Here is a 10,698-nt window from a genome sequence, read left to right on the forward strand (position 1 = left end):
ACTCAAGGAACATATCTTCCAAAGGATCCCAGCACTCTGCTGACATTTCCACTTAAGGAACATATCTTCCAAATATCTTCCAAAGGATCCCAGCACTCTGCTGACATTTCCACTCAAGGAACATATCTTTCAAAGGATCCCAGCACTCTGCTGACATTTCAATTCAAGGAACATATCTTCCAAAGGATCCCAGCACTCTGCTGACATTTCCACTCAAGGAACATATCTTCCAAAGGATCCCAGCACTCTGCTGACATTTCCACTCAAGGAACATATCTTTCAAAGGATCCCAGCACTCTGCTGACATTTCCACTCAAGGAACATATCTTTCAAAGGATCCCAGTACTCTGCTGACATTTCCACTCAAGGAACATATCTTCCAAAGGATCCCAGTACTCTGCTGACATTTCCACTCAAGGAACATAGCTTCCAAAGGATCCCAGCACTCTGCTGACATTTCCACTCAAGGAACATATCTTCCAAGTATCTTCCAAAGGATCCCAGCACTCTGCTGACATTTCCACTCAAGGAACATATCTTTCAAAGGATCCCACCACTCTGCTGACATTTCCATTCAAGGAACATATCTTCCAAAGGATCCCAGTACTCTGCTGACATTTCCACTCAAGGAACATATCTTCCAAAGGATCCCAGCACTCTGCTGACATTTCCACTCAAGGAACATATCTTCCAAAGGATCCCAGCACTCTGCTGACATTTCCACTCAAGGAACATATCTTTCAAAGGATCCCAGCACTCTGCTGACATTTCCATTCAAGGAACATATCTTCCAAAGGATCCCAGTACTCTGCTGACATTTCCACTCAAGGAACATATCTTCCAAAGGATCCCAGTACTCTGCTGACATTTCCACTCAAGGAACATATCTTCCAAAGGATCCCAGTACTCTGCTGACAGTTCCACTCAAGAACATATCTTCCAAAGGATCCCAGTACTCTGCTGACATTTCCACTCAAGGAACATATCTTCCAAAGGATCCCAGTACTCTGCTGACATTTCCACTCAAGGAACATATCTTCCAAAGGATCCCAGTACTCTGCTGACAGTTCCACTCAAGGAACATATCTTCCAAAGGATCCCAGTACTCTGCTGACAATTCCACTCAAGGAACATATCTTCCAAAGGATCCCAGTACTCTGCTGACAATTCCACTCAAGGAACATACCTTCCAAAGGATCCCAGTACACAGCTGACATTTCCACTGTGGAACAGTATTCCAGCAGTGGCAGAGAAAATATATGTATGAAATCAGAAAGCTTATTGAACAATGCCTAGATTTGTGAAGGCCCTGAGTTTCGTTTAAAATGCTCACGAAATTAAATTTTCGAGTCGAATGTGGCGTCAGTGTCTGTCAATTATTTGAAATCATAAAGAATAGTGTTACCAACTCACAGTGATATCGTGGAGTAGATGTGTGGAACGAGATCGGTTTTTATCACTTAAGTCCTGGTTTTGCTAAAGTTCACCATACACACTCATTAACCTGCTCCAGTTCTCCATTCAGGCTAGCAGCTACTTCCTTTTTTCATTAGCTGGGATAGAGAAGTACTCACATTATAAGTCTTGACACTATTAAAAAAAAAAGTAAAAAATGTGCGGAGGTTTCTTAGGCGCAATCGAGTTTTCTGTACAGCCACTACGGCGTATAATCAAGACCACCGAAAATAGATCTATCTTTCGGTGGCCTCGGTATAATGTTGTATAAGCCGCGGCCCATGAAACTATAACCACGGCCCGGTGGTGGCCTGGCCTATATCGTTGCCAGATACACGATTATGGCTAACTTTAACCTTAGATAAATTTGAAAAAAAAACTACTGAGGCTAGAGGGCTGCAACTTGGTATATCTGACGATAGGAGGGTGGATGATCAACATACCAATTTGCAGCCCTCTAACCTAAGTAGTTTTTAAGATCTGAGGGCGGACAGAAAAAAGTGCGGATGGACAGACAAACCTGGCACAACAGTTTTCTTTTACAGAAAACTAAAAGTGATAGAAGCCAAGTAAACTTAATATCACCGTTCATATTAAAGCCTCTTGATTATTAGGGTCAAAGCATCGCTAAACACATATTGATCAGGTCCGGACGCTTATCCATTGCCAAGGCTGTCATAGACCTCTGAACAGTGAAATCTATCAAGTCATCGTAAATGCCTTCTAGTTTCTTACACACTTAGTGGCTGTTAGGCCATACGAAAAACATTTGGATGGCAATAAATTCTGTGAAGGAAATAACAGTTAGGACATACCCCATTCATCTCCGATCTTAGTTAAGAAGTAAAGGTATATTATACAGACGTGCTTGGGTTCGATGATTGTGAGAGATGTGTTGATTATGTCAAAGGTTCTGTCAAACGACTTGTTGTATATTTACTGAGTATTTTTTATGTTTTTATATGAAGATGGCATCGTCTGTTCCCACGGAAAAAAATATTGATAGATTTATTGGGTAAAACAACCTTCTCTCTCTCTCTCTCTCTCTCTCTCTCTCTCTCTCTCTCTCTCTCTCTCTCTCTCTCTCTCTCTCTCTCTCTCTCTCTCATGAAATACTTTCCGCAGCAAACAGAGCCAATCAGAGAAGTTGGCTATAAGAAAGCTGGTTCAATTGGGTGCTTTCGAAAGCAATTAATTAAGTGGTTAAGCTTCAGGTAATTATAGCAGGTCACTGGGACTGCAGCTGCAAACTGTAAACTCAGTTGATACTTGAAGTTGCTGTTTCAGTCTCGATCTACTAGACATTCAGTTAGAATCAGAGTATCCCTTTCAGATATTGTTTAACACACACGGTGGACCTGTAATAGCAAGGATGTACATGATGATAATTATTATTATTATTATTATTATTTTATTATTATTATTATTATTATTATTATTATTATTATTATAGTTTATACTGTAGCCATATGATGGTCACAGTGACTCTAACTAGTATTTATTTGCAATGAAAAGGAAAAATCGCGTTTATCCGCCTTCATTTTTGCAAATGATAAAATCCAGATATGATATACAATTTATCTTCTCAGTTTACAACGAGCGAATACTCTGTCCCTGTTTTGACGAACTGGTACATCCTTTTTTTTTTTTTTTTTTTTTTAGTCAAAGTGTCTCAGTTTTTGATACTCTGTAACACAGAATTCCAGCTGTCTGCGTTGTCAGATTTTCCAACAAAATTTCCACGGAAGATGAGATAATTAGAAGCTTTAAATAATATAAATATCCTTGAAGGCTATTTTCTCAGAATGAGGAAAAAATGGTTTACGCCCGTTCGTCAAACTAAGGACAACTTGACCACTTACCAAGTCTCTGAATAGATATGATCGAAGATTATTTATAAACTATGTTAAATAGATTACCAGTACTTACCTAGGCACAGCTATACACGAGTCCTCGGTGGCGATAGCTTTTTCAACAACAGTGACGCACGGACAGGCTTCTGTTAGTCGACGGGACTATAGAACCCTCTTCACAGAAATTTGACGAACAGAAATGAATTCTGCCTTGTCATTATTTTCTCTTCGCACTAGACGTGTCATCTGTTTTTTTTTTTTTTTTCCTCTCTTTCACTTTCGATTTCCTCTCCCCCTTGTTTTCACTGCACCCTTCTTCACTAAGCTTTCCTCAGACGCATGGATGAAATCCTTTCCATTTCATTTTTTGCTTTCAGTGAAAGCTTGTGTGTTTCAGTTACTGTTATAGCCTCGATTTCCACCTTCTTTCCTTCCTTCCAGTGGACCACCAAAAAAAAAAAAAGAAAAACAAAACAGCTTTCTGGTGGAGAAATGAGATGTTCTTTTTTTCTCTTTAGCTCTCTCTATTTCTTTCTTTCCTTATTTCCACTGAGATTTAGAGCTACACCCAGACTCACACGACGGTGCTGACTCAGCACCTGACACAGATGGTGCTGGGTGGCAAGCTTCACAAATATTGTTCCTCTCGCGATTTGCACTTTTTCTCTCGCTTTATATATAGTTAAATCATACTTTCCACTCTGCAGTAGATGACTCAACCGGAGTTTTCCCTTGTAGTTTTCAGTGTGTTTTCTTTCTTGATTTCCTCGGTGCGGAGTAATTGGGTGTAATTTAATCTCAAATGAATTTTCGAAATCGCTTGCCTATTTTTCTTCCTAATAACCGTATATGGACTAATTGTTCTTAAATTCTTAATATTACCAGTATGGAGTGACAGTTTCTTTTTTAATTCTTGTAATGACCAAACTTACGACATCAGATCATGTACTCGTATAATTAACAAATATGGAGTGATAGTCATCGAATTTTTATAATGACCAAAATTACGTTATCAGATATGGAGCGATATTTCCTGAAGTTGATTTGTTGATTCGTTTTGATTGATGGAAATGAGAGAATAGTGGTGGGCGGCGCCTGTTTCGAGTTGACCTCCGGAGTTGACGTAAAGCTAAAGGATCATAAATCCATCAAGACGATCTTTTTTGGAAGACGTTTGGATGTGTTTGGGTTCACCGTGGGGGAACAAGACAGGGAACGGAAGAATTGTCTCTCTTCTTTTTGTTATCATCTATGAATATTCATATACAAAAGAAAGGCCGACCTGGAAGCCAAAGGTTGGGTATCATCAATGTTTTTCTCTTGACGTCATGGAAAAGAGAAAAAGAAAGGCGTTATGGAAGCCTTCGTTTCGTGAAGTATTATTATTATTATTATTGTCCTTCTCGTGACTCGGGGAAAAGTGAGGCGAAAGGGGCACTTAGGGTTTTGATACTTTTCACTCTGGCCTTTGGTCATCAATAGCATTATCATTAGGCTCTTACTTCTTTGGAAGGCCAAAGCATCAGCAGCCGAGGAGATTCTCCTAGGGGAGAAAAAAAAAGGGAACTAACAAACACTAATCCACATCACAGTACATGGAAATGTTCTCGCCTCAACACCGAAGGCTCTGGAAGATAAAAGTAGATGATGACCAGGGCCTTTTGACACAGTGGATATCATGGAATCGAGTCTCTCTCTCTCTTAAGACCTCGTGACAGACGATGTGGCTTTCCCGCTGTGGTTCATTTCTATATTTCTACAGTCCTGCTGCTGGCATTGCAAAGTCAATTGATCCCTTGTGGTCCGAAGAAGGCTCATGGCGGAGAGAGAGAGAGAGAGAGAGAGAGAGAGAGAGAGAGAGAGAGAGAGAGAGAGAGAGAGAGAGAGGGAAAAGGGGGCGTGACCCACAAAGAGATGCGAACACACTGGCTGTGTGCCGGGCGAGACGTCCTCTTCGAAAACCACAGCTTCTTTTTTTATTATTATTTATTATCCTTCTTGTTTTTCCTTTGCAGCAGATTCCAAGAAGAATTCCTTCTTGTATCGGTAACTAAGTCTACGTCAGTAATTCACTGTGATTTCCACTGTGTAGCCTTATAAATACTCTTTTAATTGCTGACTGCCGAGATGTACGAGTCACGTATCTTCCCAGTGGAAGATTTGCGCTTGAGATAATTATATTATATTGTTTCTAACATCTACAATTCACTTACTGTGATCGCTAGAAGGTCCTGGTAGGATACTTTAAGGAATAAAGTCTATCAAAAATTATTATCGAAAGTTTACTTTACAAGGTGCACTATTCATCTCTAGGTTTATTTATCTAACTATCAAACAGTCACTAGAAGCGGGTAATCATTCACACGGCACTATATCCAATTTGCTCAGTATTCGATTATTTTCTGATCTGTGAAAATATTTCTTTCTAGTGTCTGAGTTGGAGGCAGTCTCATTCCTACAGAAAACTCAGCGTATACACGTCAATTCACCGGTTGCTTTAGACTTATAGATCGACGAAAGCATGTTTTTGCGACGCCTTCCGCCAAAAAAACCGTTGATTTCGAGAATCCTTATTAGGCGAGACTAGACGCCCCAAAGCATTGATTCTCCATTGTACTTTTCCAGAGTTTGTCTCTTGGTCACCATAACCGCAGATCCAGCTTCCTGATTTTCCTTAGCATCACTTCTGTCATCCTAGAGCAGCAGTCATGTGATTACGAAGATGCTCCGGAAGTAAACAGGAAAGAGACAGTCAGAGATAGAGAGACAGAGAGGGAGAGAGAGAGAGAGAGAGAGAGAGAGATCAAGAGAGCGAGAGGAAGAGAAGAGAAAGAGGAAGGGAAAGAAATAAAAAATGAGGACGAGAGAGAAAATCGTTTTGCTAAATGAACGCGCGTGTACAAGTCCTCCAGGGTCTTGGGGAGAGTGAGGGAGTGTTTGGGGGAGAGAGAGAACTCCAGGAGAGAGAGAGCGAGCTACTACCACCACCGCGTCTGCCTGCCGACTGACGACGGGACGGAGGCAAGGCCTTCTGGCTCTAACTGATGGACGGTACCGATGTGCTCGAACTCGATAGGGAGGGGAGTAGTTGTGGGGGAGGGGGGGGGTGATACATACAATCAGGACCACAGAAAAAGGTAAACAGACAGACGAGCAGGGCGGAAGTCAGTGAGACAGACGAAACAGCGGTACTGCGGATGCGTATAGTACCTGAATTTGACAGCTGACAGTAAAAGACGAGAGAGAGAGAGAGAGAGAGAGAGAGAGAGAGAGAGAGAGAGAGAGAGAGAGCTGGCAAAGAATCAAACTGTCGAAAGGTAAAAGAGCAAGCTGACAGATAGCTTCAAAACACGGCACTGGGAGGATTGCAAAGAGACATGACGTGCATTGAGAATAAACGATCCGTCCGACTCGAACTTAATCCTTAAAAGGAAAGTCGTTGAAGCGAATTAAAATAATTAAAATGGTTAAGGAATGAATAATGAAAGCAATGTAAAGTGACTAAGTTTTGTAAAGGGAGGAAAAGGGCAGTAGACACGTAGCTAAATTTCAGTGATGAAGAAAACCAGAAAATAAGAGAATATTGACTAAAACACGTCATGAAAATAGGTAGATAAGACATAACTGAAGCAAACAAGAAACTTGGATAGAAAATAGGAATATACATGGAAACGTATATGCAAAGAAATCAATCCCTAATAAAATGCAAAGAAAATATCTCAATCAGGTAATCGTTAACAGCAAGAATTAGACAGAAAAATGAACAAAATAAAAACATTAGATAAAATCATCGAAAGAAACAAATATCTGCTCAGAAAATCTCAGTTTTATCTCCAGATCATGCTGACACGGATGATCGATGAACTAATGATGATAAACTGTCCGAAATCGTGATGAAGTTTCATGAATGACGAAGGAAAGACCGAATCAACATGAAGACATCATATACTGTATGTATGTATGTATATATATATATATATATATATATATATATATATATATATATATATATATATATATATATATATATATATATATATATATATATATATATATATATATATATATATACAGTATATTATAAATCTTAGTGCATGTGTTCCATTCATAAACTTATGGTGAAAAATTTGAATATATCCTTGAATTTTCTTTCGACACAAATTCAACATTGAGAATTATCCATGTAATCACGGACTATTTTCGTTGCAACTCATTTTATAGCTTCCTTATTGCGAATGATAAAATGCTAACCATACATGTCCATTTGGATGTCCAAGGGGTTTATGTACTAATGCTTCGCTTAGCGGTAACCTAACCAGTTACCGACCAGACCCAAGGTTGCTTAATTTTCCTGATTGAACAACGAAATAGATTATATATATATATATACATATATATATACATATATATATAATATACATATATATGTATAAATAAATACATATATATATGTGTGTATATATATATATATATATATATGCGCGTGTGTGTGTGTGTGTGTGTGTGTTGCGCGCGCTTGCTAACCTTGTAACACTAATCTTAATTTCCAAACTTCCTTCCCAGTTCTCGAGTCGAAATTGTTAATTTTTTACTTTGGGGGGTATTTTCCTTTTTCAACGTTCGGATTCTATTCAGTGGAGCTTCTTCTGCAACTGAACGACATTTACGAATGTCGGATAATAATAATAATGATAATGGTGAAGAAATCCACAGTGGTATATTTACGCTGATACCATTGTGGATTTCTTCACCATTTTAGTGACTCATGCGATCATGAGATATCTATAATAATGATAATGGTATGTGAGTGAGAGAGTGTATTTTTTCTTTTATGTTACTTTGCCTTTGTAGGGTTTGCAAGGTAACAAGAATGAAATAAAAAATAAAGCGTATATAGTTTGTGTTGCACATTTGGAAAACGAAAGCGATTTACTGGTTCCAAGAATTATTTTCCATCCTTTTCTATCCTTTTTTTCTGCTCAGATAATGAGAAATGATGGTCAATATTTTCCAAAGTTCAGCTGTAAAAAAAAAAAAAAAAACCCTTTCGCTACACTTTCACTCCAGTTTTGTCAAAGTTGAGAGCTGATAAAACCGATGAACCTTTTAGCAATAAACTTTAAACTTACGGCGAAGAAAACTTTCGTCTACATTGAAATTGATTACTTGCACCGTCCTCAGCGCCAGAATCGCTGGATCATTTTTTTTTTCTTTTTTATAAAACTACTGTATTAAAATCTGCCTTAGTTTTCTCAGGCTTTGTGTACAACTATCTTGAGTCGTCTAGGTTGGTTGGACAGAACCCTTAGGGCCACACCAGCCTGTGTTCCTTTTGATTCTTCACAGTATTTACAGGCAGAAGGCAAGGGACGTGCTGTTATAATTCTAAACCAATTATTCGTCTCTAATTATTACACTAAAATTATTATTATTATTATTATTATTATTATTCAGAAAATGAGATGACATTGAACTGTAGTAAACTTGTGTGCGTTACTTATATCTTCTAATCGAGGGAATTTCCATGAAAATAAATTCCCTTTTGTTATCCGCGCCTTAAGAAGCATTACGTCATGAGGAAGTAGTTGCCGCGTCGTTGTTCCTCAACCCCTTCCACAAACTGTGCCGAAAAAGGTTAAAAAGACGACAGGACGTGAAAAGGGGAAGCCATTAGTATGTGAATGTCGCCAAAGTACTCACATGCAGAAAACACGTGCATGGTACGGACGGTAAGTTCTCTCCTTACTGTGGCCAATATAATGTAACAAGGTTCCACTCTGCTAGAGTTTTATGTACAAAGAGAATTCCTGTATCTACTTTTTCTTCATAAGAAATAAAATCTTTTTTTAATGGACTTAAAAAGAAATTATACAGGTTAATGGTCTCTGGAGAGGAATGGAATGTATCGGAAATGAAAGAACTTATTGACTGCAAAGAAAATTTTAGCTCATGTATCTTAAATTCCTTGTACAACTGAAAGAAATTTTAGATTGTTTGTGTGTTAGCTGATTTTATCAGTTCGTAAGACCCAAGGGATAAGTTATTTTACCATTACTTATATTCTTATGTTTTTTTGTAAATGTTTACTAGTTGTATTCATATGAATAAAGTTTGGAATTTGAATTTGATAATCTCATGTCGCCTGCTTTGATAGTAGAAGACGCATTAGATACATAGCATTAGTTATTTTTTTTCATTTCTTTCTAGCAATTGGGTAGGTAGGTTGTCTTTACAATTTATGCTGTGGCCTTAAACATATGCTGGATATATGACAAAGAATAACCCCTTACTTTTTAAACAGTGTTATTGTAAGTATGTGAGAGAATTCCTCTAAGCCAAAATCAGCGGTGTTTTGAAGCACGCGTATGGGTCGCTCTATCCAGTGAATATTTGCAATGCTTTCAAGGGAGACAAAGTGTGCAGAACTGTGTCCTTGCTTGTGGATAGACGGTGGGGGGAAGGATATTTAACTTGGCTTCTTCTATTTGCTTTAAGAAGCCTTAGAGAGAAAAGAAGATTTTGCCACAGATGTTGTGTTGTTGGAACAGCACTTTTGTTATTCTTTCCTATTTCATTTTTTTTTCCAAAGTAGCTTGCCGCCCAGTCCTGAGTTGTTGCAATCGTGTGCGTTTTTTTTTTTTTTTTTTTTTTTTTTTTTTTTTTTTGAAGTTTGTAATAAATGAAATGTATTGGATATTACCGTAGATTTTTGTGACTTTTCTTTATTGAACAAAAAGAAAAGTAATTTATTACCAAATCCACAATTTCCCCGGAGATCTTTACGGTAAACGTGAAGCTGTAAGAAAATCTCTGTGGATTTTGCAATATTCCCAATGTTGCATGAAATTGTTCATAAATAAGTTTTCAGTGACCGCGGAAACCTTGGCGCCTAAATTACTGTCAATTACAAAACTCCACTAGCATTTTAACGTATTTTCTCGTAAATTCGTACTTGACATCCCATCAAGCAATCGATATGATTGATCACGTTAGATATTCTGGCGTTGCAGTGATTATGGTCATTATTCACATTAGTATGAATGCCACAAAGCAGAATTATAGTTTTCTTTGCGAAAAGTAAACGGAAAAGAATAGCGCGAATCTGGATATTCATTGCGACGCTTGTTTGCGTGTATCAGCCACTCAGTCAATCAAGCGCATTAATATCCTATTCTTTTGTTGACGGGAAATTAAAAACAAAAAGGTAGTTCATATTGAAAAGAAATAGAATATTTCCAGCAAATCACGGCCAAACAAACAAAAACAAAAAGTACAAAACTCAATCATAAGAGGTAAAGGAGAAACGTCAGGTTAAGAGTACTGCAAGTGAGAAACTGCGGTACAGTGGCATACATGTGACTGGGTGGCTGACCAAGGTTTGTAAGGTAAG

The 10,698-nt window shown here is 38.1% G+C and overlaps 1 protein-coding gene across 1 annotated transcript in view; it reads right to left on the reverse strand.

Moving 5' to 3' along the window:
- LOC136840856 (facilitated trehalose transporter Tret1-2 homolog) overlaps nucleotides 1-6,317 on the reverse strand; it is a 203,411-nt gene extending 197,094 nt beyond the window's left edge. Inside the window, exon 1 of the mRNA XM_067107804.1 lies at nucleotides 3,385-6,317. The gene's annotated coding sequence lies outside the window, so the exon portion shown is untranslated. The remainder of the gene's footprint in view (nucleotides 1-3,384) is intronic.
- Between the last annotated feature and the right edge of the window lie 4,381 nt (nucleotides 6,318-10,698).

The sequence above is a fragment of the Macrobrachium rosenbergii genome, chromosome 8 (assembly GCF_040412425.1).
Source record: "Macrobrachium rosenbergii isolate ZJJX-2024 chromosome 8, ASM4041242v1, whole genome shotgun sequence".
Classification (NCBI taxonomy): domain Eukaryota; kingdom Metazoa; phylum Arthropoda; class Malacostraca; order Decapoda; family Palaemonidae; genus Macrobrachium; species Macrobrachium rosenbergii.